We start from the raw sequence: 24,640 nt of genomic DNA on the forward strand, positions 1-24,640 counted from the left end.
GTTGGAATGGCTCCTCCATATTCTTGCTATGTGTGACAGGGGCTTAACTCATGTGTATGAATTTGCCTGAAATTGTTTTTTGGGGTGCCTACAAGGATTCAATCAGAAAGTCCTACTTACTATGACCAGACAGTCACCAAAACATTGTTTGTACCAAAGGTCACAAAACTGAAAAGTTTTTCAGAAATTCATGCGCATTGCGCATCACACATCCTACACTTGAATCTTGATGGGAATTAGTCCTGTGGACCTTCATCCATAGGGCGACAAATAAAAAGGCATCAGAGGGCTGATGTAACCTCTGCATCCTCTAAACAAACGACTCATCACGACGCCACTTATCCCAATCAATAATAACTTTGTATCATCTCTCTAACCCTGCTTGTTACTAAGAAATAGCCTAAATATGCTTTTTACACCATGTTTTTTTTTTTTTACTTTGTACCTTGTCTGAGCCCCTCCAAAACTTAATCATCTTGAGATCTCTGCCCAAGTAACATTCTCACCAAGTTTGGTAAAAATCCAACCAGCTGGTTTTGAAGTCATCTTATTCACTCACTCACTCACTCACTCACTCACAACTGATTACAACACCCTGCTTCACTGGTGCACAGGGTTATAAAATCCTGCAAGAATATGGAAAGAGGAAAAAACTACTAGACCTAATATGATGTGGGCATGTATGGTTGTGAGATGTTGCATCTTTCAACATCTCACAATTTGATTCTGACTCATGGGGTCACGATTTGATTCAAAACCATTTTCGCGCATCTCTCTATACAAATTAAAAGTCATTATAGGTATTACTTCCATAAAATCTTACACCACGATAAAAAAAAAAAACATCAACTTTGTAATAAACTGGTAACGTCTGGCTAAACTCGGGCGCAGTGCGGTCTGATCTCATACAGAGACAGTGATTCAACACACGTCGATCGCTACACTTTTGCTTTACTGTTACTAGTTTGTAATAAAACAGTAAGTAAACAAATTCCATTTATTTTTCCAAACTTTCTGGATGGAGTGATGCAGGCTGGTTCGGTGTTGTATGCTGTCCGCTCTAAGCGCCCTGACAGTCATGTATGCTCACACATGGAGCAGACTGACCCCGCCTCCTACAGACAGCAGCAAAAAGGGGCAGAAGCAAGTCGCTGACTGGCAATGAGGAGAAACGAACAAAATAGAGACAATGTTTTTTTTTTTTTTTAAATCGATTTTTGAAAGTTTTGAATTGATTCTGAATCGTTAAGCATGAGTTAACAGATTGACCAAAACAACCAATTAAAGTGTGAATGAGGCTACTACTGCAAAACAGCTGAATGCAGACGAGCACTTACCTCAAACATACTGTGAAAGCAACTAAAGATTTTTAAAAGGCAAAAACGTGAAATATTCTGCTGAAGTCAAGTCGATCACCTGACCTGAATTCAAATGAACGTGCTGAAAGCAAAACACATCAAGAAGCAGCGGGAGCTCAAGTAAGCTGCAGGGAAACCAAGCAGAGCATCACCAGGCAAGAAAGAGATTCAAAACAAAGTCCTAAAACAACCATTTATGCCTTTGTTAGTTTGGTCTGACAGACCATGTGTAAAATGTGCTGTAATTACTAAACTACTCACCTGATTGGGAGGTAAATCCTCTCAAATTAAAGCTGAAAGGCAGCACTTTGAGCACAAATTTAGAATCTAAACGTATCGGAGTGTGCACGTCATCTGTTAATCATGCTTCGTTGTAATTGTGTCCCACCTTATGTAAACACGGCACACTCATCCAGGTAAGTACACACACAAAGGCATGTGTAAACACACTCGAGCCGAGTAAAATTCTAAGCAGCTAGCAGAAGCCAGCAAGTGTCAAACATCTGCACTGAACTGTCACTCCGACTGTGCGTCTAAACCCCTTTTGATGACACAAACTTTGAGTGGGACTGCTTGTCTCATGCTGCAGCTCTGCAACATGTTGCCGGTGTCAAAGACCGAATGGTCACCCTAAAAATCGGTCCCCCCGATGACGAGGTTCACTGATTAACACCTCGTTTCTGTTCCAAATTGCACACCAGTCATCATCTATCTCAGTGACAGGTATCTGAAGCTTTTGTACAACAATCATTTCCACTTAAATTCAGCATTATTTCATCATAAAAGGCGGCAGAAGCAATCAGAGCACCGCGGCTAAAAGAGCTGCTAGCTGATGCGTTCACTGCACATCGGCCATTTCAAAGTGTCACAGAATTTTGCCTTGTTTCTGCTTAAAATTGACTTTAGAATGATTTAAGAGGTTTTACCATCTTCATCATCACTTTTATCATCTGATGGTTAATAATCCCATTAATCCATTTGATTGCTTTTGGCAAAGAGACTCCGTCTCAGACGTGCTGCTGTGGTTCGAAATGGCGCATGCGCAGATGCAAAACGCGGACCGATTTTTAGGGGCGGACCGTTCGGTCTGCTAAATCAGCATGGAAAATACTTTGAAGTGATCTTACTTTTCAGGCTCAGAAGTCACTGAAAGGGGTTACATCTGCATTTTCACATCCTTTGTTCCATTAGATCACATAAGGCTTGAAGTTTCGTTTCCCTGCACTGAGTTTTGAAATGTGTATCGAATCACTGGAAGGTCCTTTTCTTAATGTTCCGCTCTGTCGAACCAATGCTCCCTCCTTTTCCCCCCCATCACAGGCCATGTTGACCTCTTTGATTACGCAGGAATGCCACTTCCTGATGCCAGGACCCAGACAGGACACACTGCACTCCACAATAACACTAGAGTACAATACTCGTGGTGCCTAATCTACATTCACCACCCCACTCCCAAAAATGTTATAAGTCCACTAGTTGTTGAAGTTTTGGCAAAAATGCTTTAAAAAACTGCCAATCTTACAATGACAAAGAAAGTAATACTCATCTCTGAAAATTTAGATTATGTCAACTTAACCATCACAAAGTCAGTTGATTTTAACAATATCAGTAACTCAGTTGGTTGGCCCGTGATTAATTCTGGTCTATAAACCAGTGGTTATTTTTGGTCAGTCAATGGTTATTTGTAGTCAGTCACTCAATTAATTGGCTGGTGAGCCAGGAGTTACTTTTGGTCAGTTGTTCAGCTAGCCAGTGGCTGTTTTTGGTTCATCCCTGAGTCAGTCAGCCAGAGGATATTGCTGATCAGGTTTTCAGCCAGCGGCCAATGGGTTATTTTTAAATCAACTGTTCTTTCATCCAACAGTTAGTCTTTTAGTTACCCAGCAGTTATTGGTGGTCAGTTGTTCTGCCAACCAGCAGTTATTGGAGGTCAGTTGTTTGGTCAGTCAGTCAGTCAACTCATATTTTTGATTAATTGGTTATGAGTTATTTTTGGTTAGTTGGTCATTCAGCCAGTGTTGATTTGTGGTCAAGTGGTAAGTCAGCCAGTGGTTAATTTCAATTGGTAGATCAATGGTTAGTTTGTTAGTCTGTTGACTGGTTGGCCAGTATTAGTTTTTGGTCAATGGTGACCTGTTTTTGTTGCTGTTTAATGGCGGTTTTCCAAATGTTTGGTTGGTCTACAGTTATTCTTGGTCAGTGAGTCAGGTCAGTAAGTTGGTGGTTTGTTGACTGGTCAGTCAGTAAGCCAGTGGCTATTTTTGGCCAGTCATTCAGTTGACTGGTGTTAATCAGTTGGTTGGTTGTTCAGCCAGTTAGTCAATTGTTATTTTTGGCCATAGATTATTTGGTTAGTTAGTCAGTGTGCCCGTGGTTATTTTTGGACAGTAAGAGGAGTTTTTTTTTTTTTTTTAACTAGTTTTTCGGTCAGTCAGCGAGTAAATATTATTGTTAGTCATTCAGTTGGCCAGCATTTTTATTATTGGATGGTCTGTGAATCAGCCAATGACTGTTGGTCGATCAGTGGGTGTATTTAGGATAGGTCAATTAGTTGATTGGTGAGCCCATAGTAACTTTTGGTCAGCTGTTCAGCCAGCTGGTGGTTTTCTGATTGTTTGGTCAGTCTGTGCTTATTTTTGGTCAGTGGGTCCGGTTTTGGTAGTTGGTTTTTTTTTTGTGCTTGTTAGTTTTTCTTTTAATAGGATTAACAATTTTCTGGAGTACAAAAGTCGCAACTGTTAAAAAAAAAAAAATGCCTCTTAAAGAGGAAAACCCATATATAAGTCACACAGGAGTATAAGTTGCACTGGAATACAAATTACACCGTTTTGTTTTTTTTTAAATAATAATTATCAGATCTTTCATTTCGCACATTAACAGACACACATATTATTGATCACACATTCTTTCTGGACATAATTCACATAATGACAGGTCATATTTGGATCATAAACATGATGTCTATTTTCAGGGGTCTCACTTCAGCATTAAGATATTCGTTGTCTGTGCCACTGTCAGCGGTTGGTCAGTTTTGCCTCTGAGGCCGATAACGGACAGAGTTATGCACGTTTTTTTCTTCTCACTTCATCGTTTATGGTGTTGACACCTCAGTGTGCTCACATAGCACCTCTGACCTGACTGCCTCTGTTTTATTCAATGACTCACATGCAACACCACCCTGACGCCAGCCTGGTCCCCCTGCAGCAAACACTTAACAGACTGCCTGCTAAGAACAACTTTAATGAGAAGCCAAAGCCCCAACTGGTTTAGGAGCAAAAACTGAAGCACAAGACACTGTGTCATCTATGGGTGACAATAATTAAGATGTCAAGCTGACATTTGAATACAGCAACCTTTTCATCAGAACTTGACACTATATCACCTGAGGCAGCTAAAAAAAAGACCAAGGCCTGTGGATTCCCACAGGCAACTCTTTACGACACATCTCCAGTGGTGGGCACAGTTCCACTAATCTGCTAACCGCTAACTATCAAAGCTAATATTTTCATTATCGGATTAGCTTTTCAGATAACTCTGAAAACCATCAGCGGACCAATTAGCTTCCGATAAATTTAAGTCTGATAATTTTTAGACCGCTAACATATTTTTGTAGGCATAGTGAATAAAGCTTAGCAGTTAAAACATTTGTGAAGTCTGAATTCAAAGACTTTAGTACCTACCTGTTAAATGTTTCCGAGCAGACAGACAGCTCTATCCTCTGCAGGCAGAGGAGAGCTGGTTACAGAAAAGAAAGGAAGAGAAAAGTGCGGCCTCATCAGAGTGTCTCAATGCATTTCTCCTGTCGTGAAAACTTTACCCATAATGCACTACAGCATGTGTGGTCCAAACACTAAAACCTTCAAAATTAGTGCATTACTTTAAAACTAAAACATATAGCAGATATTTTCACTTTATAAAACCCAGACGTGACGTTAATTCAAATAACTTGTCTGGAATTAGTTTGGTTACATTTTAACCATAAGTTAAATCTGTATGCCTGTTGATGACTTGCATGATATGCTGGTGAGTCATTATGGTGTAAAGAGAAATTGTCTTTATTTCTTCTCTTCCTCCTCAGTCACTAGGTCTCTTTTGCTGAGAGAAAGCTAATCTGACACAGAAGCACTGGCTCGTTGTTGTGTCAGTAGCTCGTAGTGTTCTGAAATCAATACTGAAAGTTTAACAGTTTATAGCTTTTATCTGTAACGTCCGCTAATTTTTTTTTAGAAGTTTAGCTTTAAAAAAGATAACTTTTCAGTTAGCGAATTAAGTGTTATCAAAGCTAACGATTTGGTTAGCTGTGCCCACCACTGCACATCTCTAACTGGCTGCTCAGCAAGGATGACTCATCAACTATCATTAAATATGATACACATCACATGATTAATTGTTTCTGAAAGTGAAACTTTAAAAAAGGTGCACTTATTCACAAAACATTAATATTTTCAGGTCCCTACCAAGTCATCAGGCACATTTTTCAAAACATTACGGTAAAGAAAGAGCCTGTGGCTACACTGTAGCTTTCATTTACGGTAATTAATTTAAATATTTGTAGTATTTGGTACAAATTGATTGTTATTTGTACAACCAACCACAGAACAATGAAACCTTTCCTTCTAACAACACTCAATAAGCGTTTGGGAACTGAGGACACTAACTGTGTGTCATGATTGGGAATAAAAGGAGCATCCCCAAAAGGCTCAGCCGTTCACAAGCAAAAATGGGGCGAGGATCACCACTTTCTGAACAACTGCATGAAAAAAATAGCCCAACAGTTTAAGAACAATGTTTCTCAATGTTCACTTGCAAGGAATTTAGGGATTCCATCATCTACAGTCCATAATATAATCAGAAGATTCAGAGAATCCAGAGAACTTTCAGCACTTTCAAGCGGCAAGGCCGAAAACCAACACTGAATGCCCTTGACCTTCGATCCCTCAGGCAGCACTGCATTAAAAACCGACATCACTGTGTAAAGGATCTTACCGCGTGGGCTCAGGAACTCTTCAGAAAACCATTGTCAGTTAACACAGTTCATCGCTACATCGGCAAGTGCAAGTTAAAACTCTATCATGCAAAGCGAAAGACATACATCAGCAACATCCAGAAACGCCACCGCCTTCTCTGGGCCTGAGCTCACTTAAAATGGACAGATGCAAAGTGGAAAAGTGTGCTGTGGTCTGATGAGCCCACATTTCAAATTGTTTTTGGAAATCATGGACGCCGTGTCCTCTGGACAAAAAAGGAAAAAGACCATCCAGATTGTTACCAGCGCTAAGTTCAAAAGCCAGCATCTGTGATGGTATGGGGGTGTGTTAGTGCCAATGACATGGGCAACTAACACATCTGTGATGGCACCATCAAAGCTGAAAGGTACATCCAGGTTTTGGAGCAACACATGCTGCCTTCCAAGCAACATCTTTTTCAGGGATGTGCCTGCTTATTTCAGCAAGACAATGCCAAGCCACATTCTGCACGTGTTACAACAGTGTGGCTTCAAAGAGTGCGGGTACTAGACTGGCCTGCCTGCAGTCCAGACCTGTCGCCCATTGAAAATGTGTGGTGCATTATGAAGCGCAAAATACGACAACGGAGACCCCGGACTGTTGAACAACTAAAGTCCTACATCAAGCAAGAATGGGAAAGAATTCCACCTACAAAGCTTCAACAATTAGTGTCCTCAGTTCCCAAACGCTTATTGAGTGTTGTTAGAAGGAAAGGTGATGTAACACAGTGTTAAAAAAACCACTGTCCCAACTTTCTTGAAACGTGTTGCAGACATCCATTTGAAAATGAGCAAATATTTGCACAAAAACAAAGTTTATCAGTTTGAACATTATATATCTTGTCTTTGTGGTGTATTCAATTGAATATAGGTTGAAGAGGATTTGCATATCATTGTATTCTGCTTTTATTTACATTTTACACAACGTCCCAACTTCACTGGAAATGGGGTTGTAGGTTTTTATATAGTGTCCATATTCTGTCTGTGCATATATATATTATATGTACAGGATGTCCCAAAAAGTGCCACAAACATAGCCATAGAAAATTGATGCACTTTTGGATGCTGATATCTGTCATATATATCATCTTGAAGCATATCTCAAGGAGTTTTATCTCTGGTGTTCATTTCTAATATCACCTCAGTTTGTAAGAGTTTTGGCATTCACAAGATGTACTCAATATGTGCACCGCTCCTCTGGTTCGGCCAGATCTCCCTTTTTAAACACTGAACAGTTCTATCAGTTTGAAATCCTCCATATTGTTTTTTTGCCTGGTGCTTTTCTAACTGCAAAGTGACATTGATATTGTCGCTGGGTTTGCGCGATCGATTTGGTCTCAAAGTAGAATTTCACCAGTTTCTGTTTTTGCTCGATTGTAAGTGACATCCTCATTGGATCGGTCTCAAACTACAGCAAAAGAAATTCCTCATATATATCTTGATGTCTGGAAAAAAAAAAAAAATAGAATTCAGATTAGCTGTTGCAGAATTAGTGTCATCAGGTCTATGCAGTTGTATGCGGTATTATCATATACCTATAAATGATACGCCAATATGACTGGATAAACACTAAAGAATAAATAGCAATACACCCTTTTCGCGGACGGTAACATTTTTCATACCACCCGAATAATCAGCCAATCTGGACAGCGGAGCGGCGCCACGACTAAGAGGCACGGTCAGAGGAACTGTGAAATACTGGTGAGTCACTATTAACAATTTCTTACGTGTCCAACCTCATAGGTTGTTCGTTAAAATTAAATTAGTTTGTTCTAAAAGCCATCATAATTATTTATAGGAAAACGCTCTTTTTTTTTCTACTAAGGTTTGAACTTTGAGTGTTTACACAGGAGAGAAAAGTGAGAAAATGTTAATGCCTGTTTGAGAAAAGTGTATAAAGTGTGTAGTGAGGGGTTTTCCAGCCTTAAAACATCCATAATAATTGTAAAAAATAATGCTGACTACTTCACGGATTTCGTCTATCGCGGGTTATTTTTAGAACGTAACTCCCACGATAAACGAGGGACCACTGTATATGATAAAAACCCAGCCAAATATTTGATAATGCAATATTTATAGAATATTATCAGTTATCAAGTTGTTCACCAATTAATATGGCTTTTTACACCCTTCAGAAAACCATACAACATTTATCATTTATAGGTATATGATAAAATCGTTAGGCCTCAGGGTGTATGTTTTCTTCAGGGTGTATAAAGCCATATTCATTGGTGAACAACTTGATAACTGATAATATTCTATAAATATTGCATTATCAAATATTTGGCTGGGTTTATTTGGATATGTAACACGTAAAAGTAAAAATAATAACTTACTAATTTAGTCCACTTGTGCACTGGGCAAATGTGCTTTTTTTCCCCACTTTTGCAAACCCATGTATACCTTTGCGACAACTAGCCATGCAACAATGTGAACCTGGAATGCTGCTTTAACACTGCTAAAAAAATGCTAATTTAACTTTAAGGGCTCCATATAAATAAGTCACACACACTTGACTAATGCAGATTTGTTCACCAACGTGGGTAAAAGTGAACTTTGACAACAGTCACAGCATCAATCTCATCCCCTCCCAGCGGATTTTCTGAGTACCTCAGTGACTTCTGCTAGAGAGATGGCACCAGATCCACCCGAGTCTTCTATGCCTGTCTCCTCAACAGAGGACATGTCAGTAAGGTTGAGGGAATCCTCAAAATGTTATTTCTATCACCCGTTCAACACCATCATTCCCTCGATACTGGACAGGGAGCTATGTGACCTCGGACTGTGCACCTAGATCCTCAACTTCCTGTCAGGCAGACACCTGGCGGTATCACATCATCCTCAGTCACACTGAACACCGGTGCTCCTCAGGGGTGTGTACTGTGTCCTCTCCTGTACTCACTCTACGCCTACAACTGTATGGCCACTAACAGCTTCAACTACACCATGAAGTTTGTGAATAAGAAAACAGTGGTGGGTCTCATCACCAATGGTGACAAGACTGCATATTGGGAGGAGGTCAGTGCCCTGACACACTGGTGCCAGAAGAACCATTTCACTTCCAACATTGCAAAGACCAAGGAACTGATAGTGGACTTCAGGAGGCATAAAGGAGCACACATTAACGGTGCTGCTGTGGAGAGAGTCAGCAGTGACCGGTTGCTTGGTGTGTACTTGGTGGATGACTTCACATAGACAAAACAGTGAAGAAGGCGCAGCATCACCCCTTCATTCTCAGGAGAATGAAGAGGTTTGGCGTGCGCCTCCACATCCTCAGGACGTTCGACAACCGTGCCATTGAGAGCATCCTCATCAGATGTATCACCACCTGGTACGACAACAGCACCACCTACAACCACAAAGCCCTGGCAAGAATTCGCTGTCTCACAGCTGTGAATCTCACGCCGTCCGGCGGTCCGTGACTTATGCAAAAGGTTGGTTTCAGCAGAGTGCAGGTGTTGTCGACCAAACCCTCCCCCTTAAAAACTGGTCCGCCCTGCCTTCACTGTGCATGCGTCATTTGGGACCACAGCAGCACATCTGAGACTGACTCTCCACACCCAAAGCAATCAAAGGGAATAATGTGATTATTAACCATCAGATGACAAATTAAAAGCTCTTAAATCATTCTAAAGTCAGTTTTAAGCAGAAATGAGGCTGTTTTAAGCAGAAACCTGGCGATAATCACCTAATTTTGCGACTGACGCATGGAAATGACGTAGGCACAGCAGGACGTGCTGCTGCTGCTGCGCTCTGATCACTTCCTCCATCTTTGATTACAAAATAATGCTGAATTCATGTGGAAATGATTGTTCTACAAAAGCTTTAGATATCTGTTGCTGAGACAGATGATGACTGGAGTGCAAATTTGAGCAGAAACGAGGTGATAATCGCTTGATTGCAGCTCACTGTTAGAAATGATAATGCTGACGCTCCAAAATGACGGATGCACAGTGAAGGCAGGGGGTCCGATTTTTAAGGGGGACTGGTCAGTCTGCGACACCAGTTTAGGGCACTATGTAAACACACCTCGTGACGTATGAACAACAAGACAACATCGGGGCACAGCAGAAGATCACCACAGGTGCTGCACCTCTTCAAGATAACCCTGTCAACGTGTCATCATCATAATTGCTCATGAACTCACTGAATTGACGCCATCCACATCCTCGCTATCCATTACATGGCTTTGAAACGCTGGAACTCTGCTTACACCACGGTGCATTCTGGGAAGCGCAGGGGGCCGCCAGGGAGATTATGGGAAACGTTAAAGTAGCAAATGGTGAAAGGATAATTGGAGGCGAGCGTCCCTCCCTCCAAGACATCTACAGAAAGCGGTGCCTGAGGAAAGTGGGGAAGATCACAGAGTACCCCAGTAGCCCCCGCCACAAACTGTTTAAGCTACTCCCGTCAGTCAGAAGGTACTGGAGTATCTGGTCCAAAACCAGCAGACTGAGGGACAGTTTCTTCCACCAGGCTATCAGACGGCTGAACATTGACCAACATCGCTAATCCCAATGTCACTTTATCCACACATTTGCACAGCAGCTATTTGTACAGCTATCTGTAGGTTATTATTGTAGTCTGTTTGTTTTTTCATTATTATTGTTGTTTCTGTGTATATGTAGATTTGTTAAATGTTGTACTACTGCTGCATGAGAGGCCTGCACACAAGCACTTCACTCACATGTACAAGTAACGTCATGTGACAATAAATAGTGATTTGATTTGACTGTTCTTATTGGAGTAAGCATTTGCTGAAAAATGAATGGATGTGTGACCATTTCTCACCTTTAATATTAGATGTTGGGGGCTGAGAATTACTAGATAATTTATTGTTCATGGTCTCCCGCAATTTACAAGAAAATCTGGTTGTAGTTAAGCAATGTTTTGCAATAATTATTACCTCCGCCAAGGAGGTTATGTTTTCGGTCGCGTTTGTTTGTTTGTCTGTCTGTTTGTCAGCAGGATAACTCAAAAGGTTTTGAACGGATTTTGATGAAATTTTGTGGAGTGGTTGGAAATGACAAGAGGAACAAGTGATTAAATTTTAGTGGTGATCCGGATCACGATCCGGATCCCGATGCTAACGCGTTAGCATGTCTATGGCATTTTCAATGTTAAAAGTTTGCATTAAGCAATTGCAGCTGTCATTACGTTCGGGTGCATTTGTTTTCAAATTGTAATATTTCTTAAATTTATTTTTGTTTATATATTAATAATGTAATGATTATTATATACAATTTTAGAGAAAGAGACAAAAAGAAATAGATCACTGTGCCAAGGAGGGAATCTAATCTAAAAATTGGTTTTTATTTTCGTAATAAGTTGTGTTTTTCTTTTAATGTGAAAAAGCGTCTTGTTGCTGCAACATTTGTATCTGTGTTGGATTATGGAGATCTTCTGTACATGAATGCTGGTGCTCAATATTTACAAACGATACTGTTTATCATGCTGCCTTGAGGTTCATTACGAACTGTAAAATGTCTACTCACCACTGTGAATTATACACTCGAGTAGGATGGTCTGCTCTGGCCACTCAAAGGGCTAGTCATCTCTACACTTTTATTTATAAGGCAATTTTGGGATTGCTGCCTTCATACATTTGCTCGTTAATTACTCTGAGAAATGTTGAATCCTATTCTCTTCGTTCGAAAGAGTATTTGTTGCTTTCTGTCCCCTTTGCTCGGACGGAATTGGGCAAAAGAGCCTTTGTTTATTCTGCACCTTATGCGTGGAACATGCTACAGAAAGACTGGAAACTAACTGAATTAATTTCTTTGAGCACTTTTAAATCCAAACAAAGAGTTACTGACGCCAATTGTACTATATGCACTTGTTTCTCATAATGTGTTCATAACTTCTGTGTTTTTATTGTATAAATATGTAACTGTATTTTGTGTTTGCCGGTGCCATTTTGGCCAGGACTCCCTTGAAAAAGAGGTTTTTAATCTCAATGGGATATTTTCTGGTTAAATAAAGGTTAGAAAGAAAGAAATCTCTTTAGGGTCAGTGACCCTATGGCCTTGTTTAGAGAAGTGTTTCATAAATGTTAAAAAAAATTCATATATTTGCAGTTTAGTTGAATAATAAATTGAATTTTGTCTCTTATTTGTTTTGTCTATAAGCACATGCAATATCAATATCAGTGCTCAGATGACAGTAGCTTCTGGGAAAGGTGCAAGTTGCAATAAACTGTCATGCCAAGTGCTAAGGATACATGCTATCCAGTCACAGCAGATGAAACTTTTTTTTACTACTGAGCAAACATCCTTGTTAGACTTTTTTAGGTTCAATGATTCCACGGCGTGTAGATGGTATGGCGTCAGTTACCCCATGGGCTTGGCGGAGGTTTGCACTCTGAGTGCTTCTAGTTTATTATAGAGCAATCACCAACAACTGTGTTTGTGTTGCTGTGCACCAGGCGAGGCCACAGTAAACCTTTCTTCACTAACAAAGTCACCTACGTCAAACATTAAATAATTTTATGAATCAAGGAATCCCCACTTTCCATTCCAGGTCACAACATTACTTCAAGCTTGTCAATATCTGAATCTCGGAATCTGAGGTTCGACGAATGGTCTATGCCTTCTCTCCAGGGAAGCTAAGAAGTGTGAAGCCTCAGTCCACCAAATAATAAAGCCATGAATAATGAGCCACGTGTCAGTGATTATTCGAATAATGATCCACGTATAAATCTATCACGTATCCACTATGAAGAAGCCTCTATCTGCGTTGAAGTACCTCGCATGTTTCAGGTATCAGCCTCTAATGAGCCACATCTGACCTGTCATTTGAGCCCCGTCCAGCCTCCAATGGCTCGTGTCGCCGCATATGATCCACGTCAAGCCATATATGATCCATACAGCGCCATGTAACATGACATTGGTCCACGTTTAGGCATGGGTTTTGTCCAAACCTCCGGCCCTCCCACAGTGGTCCCTTTAAAGTGTGGATTTTCAATTCACGGCATCCATTCAAGATGATGTCACATTTTTTAAAGGCAGCCCAAAAAAAAGACGCTCCTGCACCGTACCGCCAGTGTGCGCATCCCTGCGTCAGGTTGCACTTCACCTGTGTTTCAGAGTCATAAATGCAGCAGTTCTGCGTGTGCACACAGCTCTCTGTGACCAAAAAAAAAAAAAAAAAAAAAAAAGACCACAGTGAGGTGGCCGCTTTAATTACATACACCCGCAACTGTGTGAATCACTCCCGCCACCCCCACCAAAAATAAATAAAAAACCACACACACACACATCCATAACCAGACCAGCTTGAACCGATCCACGGGTTCCTGGACAGTCGCCTCTGCGCTTCCTCTCACTGGCTTTATTTCTTCCGCAGCTTTACAGCCATTTTGACACTGTGATCCAACTTTTAAATTTGTGTTTGTGTTTTTGTCTGCAAAATCGCTATCCTGCGCACTCGTGTTCTGCATTCCTGGACAGTCGCCTGTGCACTTCTTCTCACTGGCTTTATTTCTTCCACAGCTTTACATTCATTTTGACACTGTGATAAAACTTTTAAATAGACTGCATTTATATAACGCTTTTCCATCTGCATCAGACGCTCAAAGCTCTTTACAATAATGCCTCACATTCACCCCGATGTGAGGGTGCTTCCATACAAGGTGCTGACTTCACACCGGGAGGAACTAGGTGATTAAGGACCTTGCCCAAGGGCCCTTAGTGGTTTTCCGGTCAGGCTGGGATCTGAACTGAGGATCCTCTGGTCTCAAGCCCAATGCTTCACCACTAGGCTAGATCATCATCTCCCCTTTTAACTTTGTGTTCGTCGGTTATTGTCTGCAAAATTGCTCCATTGCAGGCTTGCATTCTGTGTAAATGCTCATCTTGAGTGCAAGTCATTGCGTCAGCATGCACAGAGTGCACCTCATCTGATCAATTACAACCCCTGCCAATAATTATGGAATCACCAGCCTCGGAGGATGTTCATTCAGTTGTTTAATTTTGTAGAAAAAAAGCAGATCACAGACATGACACAAAACTAAAGTCATTTCAAATGGCAACTTTCTGGCTTTAAGAAACACTATAAGAAATCAAGAAAAAAAATTGTGGCAGTCAGTAACGGTTACTTTTTTAGACCAAGCAGAGAAAAAAAAAATATGGACTCACTCAATTCTGAGGAATAAATTATGGAATCACCATGTAAATTTTCATCCCCAAAACTAACACCTGCATCAAATCAGATCTGCTCGTTAGTCTGCATCTAAAAAGGAGTGATTACACCTTGGAGAGCTGTTGCACCAAGTGGACTGACATGAATCATGGCTCCAACACGAGAGATGTCAATTGAAACAAAGGAGAGGATTATCAAACTCTTAAAAGAGGGTAAATCATCACACAATGTTGCAAAAGATGTTGGTTGTTCACAGTCAGCTGTGTCTAAACTCTGGACCAAATACAAACAACATGGGAAGGTAAACATACTGGCAAAGGCAAACATACTGCTAGACCAAGGAAGACATCAAAGCGTCAAGACAGAAAACTTAAAGCAATGTCTCAAAAATTGAAAATGCACAACAAAACAAATGAGGAACGAATGGGAGGAAACTGGAGTCAACGTCTGTGACCTAACTGTAAGAAACCGCCTAAAGGAAATGGGATTTACATACAGAAAAGCTAAACGAAAGCCATCATTAACACCTAAACAGAAAAAAACAAGGTTACAATGGGCTAAGGAAAAGCAATCGTGGACTGTGGATGACTGGATGAAAGTCATATTCAGTGATGAATCTCGAATCTGCATTGGGCAAAGTGATGATGCTGGAACTTTTGTATGGTACCGTTCCAATGAGATTTATAAAGATGACTGCCTGAAGAGAACATGTAAATTTCCACAGTCATTGATGATATGGGGCTGTATGTCAGGTAAAGGCACTGGGGAGATGGCTGTCATTACATCATCAATAAATGCACAAGTTTACATTGATATTTTGGACACATGACAAGGCTTCAACCTGCAAAGCTGATCTGGCAACAGCAATCAGAGAAAGTTGGAGCCAGATTGATGAAGAGTACTGTTTGTCACTCATTAAGTCTATGCCTCAGAGACTGCAAGCTGTTATAAAAGCCAGAGATGGTGCAACAAAATATTAGTGATGTGTTGGAGTGTTCTTTTGTTTTTCATGATTCCATAATTTTTTCCTCAGAATTGAGTGATTCCATATTTTTTTCCCTCTGCTTGGTCTAAAAAAGTAACCGTTACTGACTGCCACAATTTTTTTTCCTGATTTCTTATAGTGTTTCTTAAAGCCAGAAAGTTGCCATTTGAAATGACTTTAGTTTTGTGTCATGTCTGTGATCTGCTTTTTTTTCTACAAAATTAAACAACTGAATGAACATCCTCCGAGGCCGGTGATTCCATAATTTTTGCCAGGGGTTGTATAACAAGATGTTAAATCTATCATAAACATACTTTTACAGTTGCTTATAAGAAAGAATGAACATGTAACTGTTTTATCAAGCTATTACAATATAAACATTACAAATACTTACCTTTTAGGCTGTTCCAAATACATTCTCCACCTCAGCACATGAGACAGAGAGAGGAAAAAAAAAGCTCTAGATGAAACAGTCCTCTGTGATTCCAGAAGTGATTAAAGGTGTTTTCAACTGCCCAACTGTAACAGAAAATGATTAATCCGCTACAAAGTAATTATTTTATATACAGCGTCCAGCGCACAAAGCAGGTGGAATTGTAGCGTGCAAGAGGGCAGAGCCAAAATAGCCTGTCCTGTCCTCGTAGCCGCCAGGTTCTTGGATAACGGGCTTTTAACAGCCTCGTCCTCACCACAAACATGCCTCTAAAATCCTTGTTTGTCCTCGTAGTACCTTGTACATAAACTGCCCCACACTATTGTTCCTAAATTTTGAACTTCTTGAAATTAGGGCCACACTTAAAGATGAGCCTCGTTAGCCGAATATTCTGCCTCTAACAGCCACTATTCTCCCACGATTGTTGAATAACTGGACTCCTACAAAAAAAAAAGCTCCGTGGCTCATTAATCATCCTTCATTATTCGGTGGGACCAGGGCTTGATTCCTCTATAACTGGAACACATTCTCCAGCCCTTTTTTAAAAATGGTGACCACCATCCCAGTTTACCAATCCCAGAGGTACTGTCCCCAACTTCCATGCAATATTGTACAGGCATGTCAGCCATGACAACCCAACAACATCCAGACACTTCAGAATCCAAGGGCAAATCTCATCTGCTCCCAGCAACTTGCCATTGAGGAAATTTCTGACTACTTCAGTGACTTCTGCTAGGGAGATGGCACCAGACCAGATCCACCTGACTCTTCCATCCTTGCCTCATCAATGGATGGCAAGGCAGTGAAGTTGAGAAGATCCTCAAAGTGTTCTTTCCAACCCCTGAGTAGATCTCCTCCATTGCTGAAAATACACATCCATTGCCTCATTCTTCTGAGACACCAGATAGAACCACTTTGAAGCTGACCTAAATTCATTCTCTGTGGTCTCGCCAAATTCCTCCCACACCAGAGTTAGGCACCTGCTGACTCCACAGACGTCTGTGCCATCAAGACACAAAAGCCCAAAGTAGTTAACCAAAGTAGTAGCTGTGTCCATATTCCTGGCATACATGGTGGGTGTCAGGCTCTTCTAGGGTGTCCCTTGTCACCAATCTTGTTCATGATGCTCATGGACACAATTTCAGGGTGCAGTCATGTACTGGAAGGAGTACAGTTTGGTGATCTCAGAATTACATCTCTGCTTTTTGCAGATGATGTGGTTCTGTTGGCTTAATTCTTCCTACTCCAGTGCACACTGGGGAGGTTTGAGGCAGAGTGTGAACTGACTGGGATGAGATTAGTACCTCCAAATATGAGACCACAGTCCCCTGTCAGAAAAGGGTGGACTGTCCCCGCTGGGTCAGGGGAGAGCTGTTGCCCCAAGCAGAAGACTTCAAGTGTCTCTGGTCTTGTTAATGAGTGGGGTTAAGTTGAAGCGTGACATCAATAGACCGATTGTGGCCGTGTCTGATGTTCTGCGGATGCTGTACAAGACCATCGTGGCTCCCATCCTCGCCTATTGTTATGAACTGTGGTTAATGACCAAAACAACAGTCATGCATACAAGTGACGCAAATGACATTTCTATGTTTGGTATCTGGCCTTACATTCCTGGACAGGGCGAGAAGCATTAATATCCATGAGGGATTTGGACATAAAGCCTCTATTTCTTTGCACTGAAAGGAGCCAGTTGAGGTGGTTCAGCCATCAAGTGAGGATGCCCTTGGTCATTTCTCTAGGGAGGTCTTTCAGGAATGTCCAACTGGGAGGAGGCCCCAGGGAAGAGTCAGGACATAATGGAGGGATCATATCTCCTAGACAGGCTTGGGGAGTAACGGAATACATGTAACGGCATTACGTAATTAGGATACCAAAAAAAGGTAACTGTATTCCGCTACAGTTACAGAAAAAAAAAGACGTATTCAGATTACAGGTATATTTAGTAAAAATGGGGATTACTTCGCAGGATTACAATTTTAATGCATTTTATATTATCATCCAGGGTTCTAGCTAGCGCAAACTTGCGTTACGGCCCGTTACGCTATAATTTTGGACCGTTAACGATTTTCAATACAGCGTCTGTAATCAACCATTTCTGCAGCGCGACTCCAGTTTGAAGCGTGAATCGAAGCAATGCTTCGATTCAATGGCTCGTGGCTCTTTGATTCGCTGCTCTTCAGAAGCGGTAAGTCCGCTTCTTCACCCCTCTGAAAGCCATTAAAATATCATGAGTCACTTTTGTGTGGATTAAAGTTATTAACTGGGACTCTGGTCTTGTTGCAGTCGAGAAACGAAAATCGTCCTCCGTTTTGTCACAGCTTCAAATGCTGCACGGCTCTCTGTTGAGAGCCCGCTAATAACTTTAAATCAAATCGTCGCTTTAAATAAAATGACACCTCTTACAAACATTGCAATACAGACAATAAACTTCAATCGACTAAAACGTTTTTCCTCCCAAAATGAGACGTCTTGCATTCTTTATAAACCTGACCTGCAGCACAGAACTCAGCTCAAAGGTATGGAAAGACATTCATGCCAATAATAATGTCTGAAAGGAAATGCTTTTGACAAACACTAACAGATTTTATTTCTGTTTATGTCCAGAGATCAAGGATCCACCATGTAGCGTTTATTATGTCCAGAGTTTAAGGATCCAGTAATCAATTTCATATTTATTTACTTTAAGACTCAATAAAATGTTGTTCAATTTCAATTTAATCAGCTTCTAAAGCGCCAAATTACAACAAAAGCCGTCTCAAAGTGCCTCACACAGAACAGTTCAACATGAAAAATATAAATAAATAAAAAATGCAAATATCTAATTAAAAACAGAAGTAAAAGAATAAACATAACAAAATAAAAACTACTCATAAGAAAGAGAATAAAATAGGTTTTAAGTCTTGACTTAAAAATGTCCACGGACTCCGACTGCCTCACTGAGGGCCATGTACTGGCTAACCCAGAATGAGACTGCCCACTCAACAAACTTTTTTTTATTTTTTTTTTTTTATGTGATGGGTTACGTGATGGACTCGTGGAGGAGATGGCAGGTCATGTGCCTTTACATGCTTTCTGTGGAGGACGTTGAAGATGTGTACATATTCGGCTTGGTGGTGACCGGCTTTCTGATGTGTGGAGCGGGCACTTTGCTGGTTTACCGGAAAATCAAGAAAGTGGAAGCAGCTTTGATTGGTCCTTCCAGGCTGCCCTACATGATTGATTTGATTGGGAAGGCAGTGGCTGCGCAATCGGCGGGGGTTAACCGCACGTTGGAAAACATCTCGAGCAGGATTGCGGCCCTGGAAACCTGCTATGACCGTCTGTGAAGACCACATTCTACATTCAGATGCATTGAGAGCCACTCTGTTCTCAGAACTGTGGAATCTTTCAGGCGTCTGCTAATCTGGTTATTCATTTGGCTTCCCCAAATACAGCTGCACTTCAAGGTCGCTGTGACAAACCTCCTCAGAAGATCAACACTTAAGCCTCGCTCCCTGGTCTTCCCCCCTCCCCTCAGCTTCTCCAGCTCTGTTAGAACTGTTCAGGACTGCTCAGACTGCGCAGGGCTGCTCCCTTCCCCTCCAGGATTGTCGGACAAGGCCGTTGACGGCACCAAACAGGCTGCCTCCGGAGTGTTCTGATAAACTGGTCCTTTCAAATCTCGGTTGTCGTCCTGTGTCCTTGTTTTTGTCTCTGTGATTATTGTTTTTCTGTGCTGATGGGGATTTTTTTTCCTCATTGCTGCTGTGTAATGCAGCAGCTATGAGGTTTTTTTTTTTTTTTTTCTCCTTTTCCCTCGTGTTTTGCTTTCATATATATGTTTTATGTACCGGGCCGGCCCATGTGTTGTGTGTGTGTGTGTTGTTTGTTATGGATCGGTGTTGGTTTACTCAGCCCTGCTGTTGACCAAGGCAGGGATGTACATCTGGAGCTGGTCCCCGGGCGCCTAATGGCGACTTCTGCTCCTACTGGCAATTAGGATTGGGTTAAATGCAGTAGACACATTTCATTGTGCAGGGAACATGTTCATGTTCTATATTGTGCATATGACAATAAATTTCTTTGAATCTTTGAATCTTGAATCTTCCCCAGCCTTCTGGACATGATGAAGGGACTGAACATGGACCTGGCTTTTCCCCTTTGGGTACCCCTAGAATGGCCAATTTTTAGCTTGAATTTTCAAAAGCTTCCCCCCTTCCGCTTCGCTCCCTCGACATTACCACTACGCTAAAATTTTATCCTTGCTAGAACCCCGTTATCTGTATATAATTTTTTTTTCTTTGAAATGAAAACATCCCTTCATGGACAGCGACATGACGTCTCCTAACCGGGCAAAATATTGATGAAGTTCCCAGATGTTAATGCATTTTCAATGGAGATCCGTGACTGGACACACTCAGAAAAATGCTCGCAAAATACATGTTAAAAAATGCCATTTTGACCTGGATATTGAGCCAGTAAAATTAAATTACATTAAATTATGTCAGGAAAGTATTAAACTTACTCTGACACTCACACATTCCCAAATATTAGTGTTGAACGTTACACGGATCTGCACTGTTCAAGCTGCTGAGCTGAGACGTCCTGGTGCAGCTGCTATTCAGCGCAGCGCAGCTCCTAAAACCATTACAATACATTTATATACATATTCTATTTTTACACAATTATCCTTTATTGACTGAGTTTCATTCATGAAGTCAGTGGTGTGGATACACATCTCACTGTGTGGGTGTGACTGTGAGCGGCACAGCGCGAGTCATTATAATCTCATTATTTTAAAGGTGCAAATAAAAAAATCCTGCGTCTTGTTGAACAATTTTAATCACTAACGACAAGTATTTTAACTAGACATAAGTGAAGAGTTAATGGTCCGAGTCATCGGGTGACACAGGTACGGCAGGAGACATACAGCTGTTTATCAACCAAATATCACAGACAAAGTGACAAGAAGAACCAAAACCACTTACTTATGGAAGGAAATATTGTCTCCCTTGTTCCTCCGTTTGTGGCTTTGCCAACATGCACAGCTTTCCGACATATTCCACCTGTTTCTTGAACTTCTATGTGCGCAAATCACTAACTTGCCCGGAATTAAAATGGGGATCACACCTCCTTACTGACAGTATTTACTTAATGGTTTTCATTATGCTGTTGTTCTTATTTTGAAAGTTTGAGTGTACTGATATGTTCAACATGGTGCGAATTTACTGAACAAGCAGTAGACTTCTTTTTTTTTCGTTTTGTGTATTGTTCTGTAAGCCACTTTTAATTACAAATTAATCCGCACACCGCCTGAGTTTTCATTATCCTTCATTTGTTTGGCATTTTTTGTTGAAAATTTAGCAGGTGAACACTGGGTGTGTTTAAAACAATATTGTGGTGCTCTTAATTCATAATGTGAAGTAAAACAGAGCATGCCATGTAAAAGAAACAGTTTTTGCTTAAACTGTACTATGTGGTCAAGACTATTTATATTTAGTTTCTTTTGTCTGTATTAGCATATTTGATATTGGAGTAATCCAGAAGTAATTGAAAGTAATCAAATTACATTACTTTAATATTATGGTACTTGGATTACATTACTGATTACATTTTTCAACAGGTAACTAGTAACTGTAGCGGAATACATTTTTAAAGTAACCCTCGCAACCCTGGTCAAAACCATGAAACATTATCTGAAGCAATTGTTTGATAGTCAGTCCCTTCTGCTGCTCCCTTGTTTTCACTCGGGTTCGCCACATGTTGATTTAGCACAAGTTTTTTTTTACGCCGGATGCCCTTCCTGATGCAACTCCACATTACATGGAGAAATGTGGCAGGGGTGGGATTTGAACCAGGAACCTAACCTAACCTAGCATGGTGTCTAACCAGATCGTTACTCTGGATGGCATTTCCCTGATCTCTAGTAATACTGTGAGAAATCTTGGAGTCATTTTTGATCAGGATATGTCATTCAAAGCGCATATTAAACAAATATGTAGGACTGCCTTTTTGCATTTACGCAATATCTCTAAAATCAGAAAGGTCTTGTCTCAGAGTGATGCTGAAAAACTAATTCATGCATTTATTTCCTCTAGGCTGGACTATTGTAATTCATTATTATCAGGTTGTCCTAAAAGTTCCCTAAAAAGCCTTCAGTTGGTTCAGAATGCTGCAGCTAGAGTACTGACGGGGACTAGCAGGAGAGAGCATATCTCACCCATATTGGCCTCTCTTCATTGGCTTCCTGTTAATTCTAGAATAGAATTTAAAATTCTTCTTCTTACTTATAAGGTTTTGAATAATCAGGTCCCATCTTATCTTAGGGACCTCGTAGTACCATATTACCCCATTAGAGCGCTTCGCTCTCAGACTGCGGGCTTACTTGTAGTTCCTAGGGTTTGTAAGAGTAGAATGGGAGGCAGAGCCTTCAGCTTTCAGGCTCCTCTCCTGTGGAACCAGCTCCCAATTCAGATCAGGGAGACAGATACCCTCTCTACTTTTAAGATTAGGCTTAAAACTTTCCTTTTCGCTAAGGCTTATAGTTAGGGCTGGATCGGGTGACCCTGGACCATCCCTTGGTTATGTTGCTTTAGACGTAGACTGTGGGGGGGTTCCCATGATGCACTGTTTCTTTCTCTTTTTGCTCCGTATGCATCACTCTGCATTTATCATTAGTGATCGATCTCTGCCCCCTTCTCAGCATGTCTTTTTCCTGGTTCTTTCCCTCAGCCCCAACCAGTCTCAGCAGAAGACTGCCCCTCCCTGAGCCTGGTTTATGCTGGAGGTTTCTTCCTGTTAAAAGGGAGTTTTTCCTTCCCACTGTGGCCAAGTGCTTGCTCATAGGGGGTCGTTTTGACGTTGGGGTTTTCATAATTATTGTATGGCCTTGCCTTACAATATGGAGCGCCTTGGGGCAACTGTTTGTTGTGATTTGGCGCTATATAAGAAAAAGTTGATTGATTGATTGATTGAACCTTCTGCACTATAATGTTTTAAATGGTTTTGAATCACTTAAGTATTTTCTAAACTAAAGAGCACTTGTATATTCTTGTCAAAGACATTGATCCTTTTTCTGAAGCAATGTTTCTTTACTATTTTGATTATTTAAGTATTATATAGGAACCAAGGAAACCCCACTTTTCATTCCAGTTCATGGCATTATTTCAGGCTTTGTCAAACCATGAATCATTTTCTGAATCAAACTGTTCATGAACACTTTGAACTTTTTTAAAAGTAGTGAAGTTTTCATTAAAAAAAAAAAATCACTGTCCACCTGTTTGCTATTTAAGGCATTGTCAAAACCACGACACAGTATCTGAAGCAACTGTTTCATTTACTGATTAACGTTTTGAATAACTGTTTTATGAACAAAGAGCCCTTTCTATCCACTATAGGTCACCATACTATTTCAGGCATGTTAAAATCATAGATCATTTTATGAATCAAGTACTTCATGTAGTATGTTGAGCATTTCAAAACATCACGTTTTCTGAAGCAAATCGTTGTTGTGGTTCGAAGTTTCAAAAAGCTTCATTTCTGCTCCATCACTGTGTGAAATAAATCCTGGGGGGGGGGCTCTAAGCCCACTTACATCTACCCCCATAAATACACCTAATGTTTTCTGCATTTGTTCCTTTACATTCTTCGGACTGAACGCTTCAAAGTGTTGTTAACGGATTTTAGTAGTTTTTATTATTATTATGAAGAAGAAAAATAAATAAATATTGAATGAAAAATTTCTTTAGCCATCAACAAAATGCCTGAAGTCCATCCCCACATGATAAAGCCATACGTTGATGAAAATGTGCAGTAATTTGACATTTTTTGTGGATTGTGTGTGAGAAGCAGAAAATGAATGAGCAGCGGCTCAGCCCTCACCTTCAGCCCGGCAGCCTGCAGCCCGCGACGTTCAGCATCAGAGCGGAGCACCGAGGACGTGCAGTACCCACAGGAGGCCTCTCGGCTCCTCTCTTTACGATTAACTTTAGTTTAAAGTGTTCTTCTATTAGCGTCTGTGCTTTTCTGACAGTCACATCAAACGCTGACTGTCTGTTGCTGCAATATCCACGGCAAAAATATACAGTTCCTGTCGTGCCTTTCAAAATAAAGTCTCTTAACAGAAAAATAATAAATAAAACAGCGCCTTAGTTCAAATGTTTGCACTTGTATCTGTTGACCCAGTTTTAGAAAACAAATTTAAGCTTTACTCGCAGAATATTTATATTATACTGTATTATCCCTTGCAAAAGAGATTTTGATCTCAATGGGACTAACCTGGTTAAATAAAGGCTAAATTAAATTAAATTAAATTAATTATATTTCAAACTTTTCATTTTTATGGACAGCATTTTAAAATATACAGAGGAGCAAAATTTTATAATGCAACCACGATCACAGGGGCAGTTCCAGAGTTGAATCCACACCTGCTGTGCCACACATCAACTTTATATCACAAAGAGCATACATGTTGCTGATTAAAAAAAATATCTGGGTTTCATCTCAGCCTGTTTTATTAGATTCAATTAGATTAGATAGAATTATATTAATCCCTTTGGAAGACTCCCTCAGGGAAATTGAGGTTCCAGCAGCATTGTATAGCAGCACACAGGGTAAGAAGCACACAGAGTATCAAAGTAGAAGTATAAAACAATTTGCAAAATGTAAATACAAATAAATACCAGAAATACTGCTCACTACTGTCTTATGGGCTACTACTGTTCCTCTCCTTCCCGTCCCCT

The 24,640-nt window shown here is 40.6% G+C and overlaps 1 protein-coding gene across 1 annotated transcript in view; it reads right to left on the reverse strand.

Moving 5' to 3' along the window:
• Nucleotides 1-23,972, reverse strand: part of tbc1d16 (TBC1 domain family, member 16) — an 87,435-nt gene extending 63,463 nt beyond the window's left edge. The window contains exon 1 of the mRNA XM_034190516.1: nucleotides 23,781-23,972. The gene's annotated coding sequence lies outside the window, so the exon portion shown is untranslated. The remainder of the gene's footprint in view (nucleotides 1-23,780) is intronic.
• Nucleotides 23,973-24,640: the final 668 nt, after the last annotated feature.

Source organism: Thalassophryne amazonica, chromosome 16, assembly GCF_902500255.1.
Source record: "Thalassophryne amazonica chromosome 16, fThaAma1.1, whole genome shotgun sequence".
In the NCBI taxonomy this organism is placed as follows: Eukaryota; Metazoa; Chordata; class Actinopteri; order Batrachoidiformes; family Batrachoididae; genus Thalassophryne; species Thalassophryne amazonica.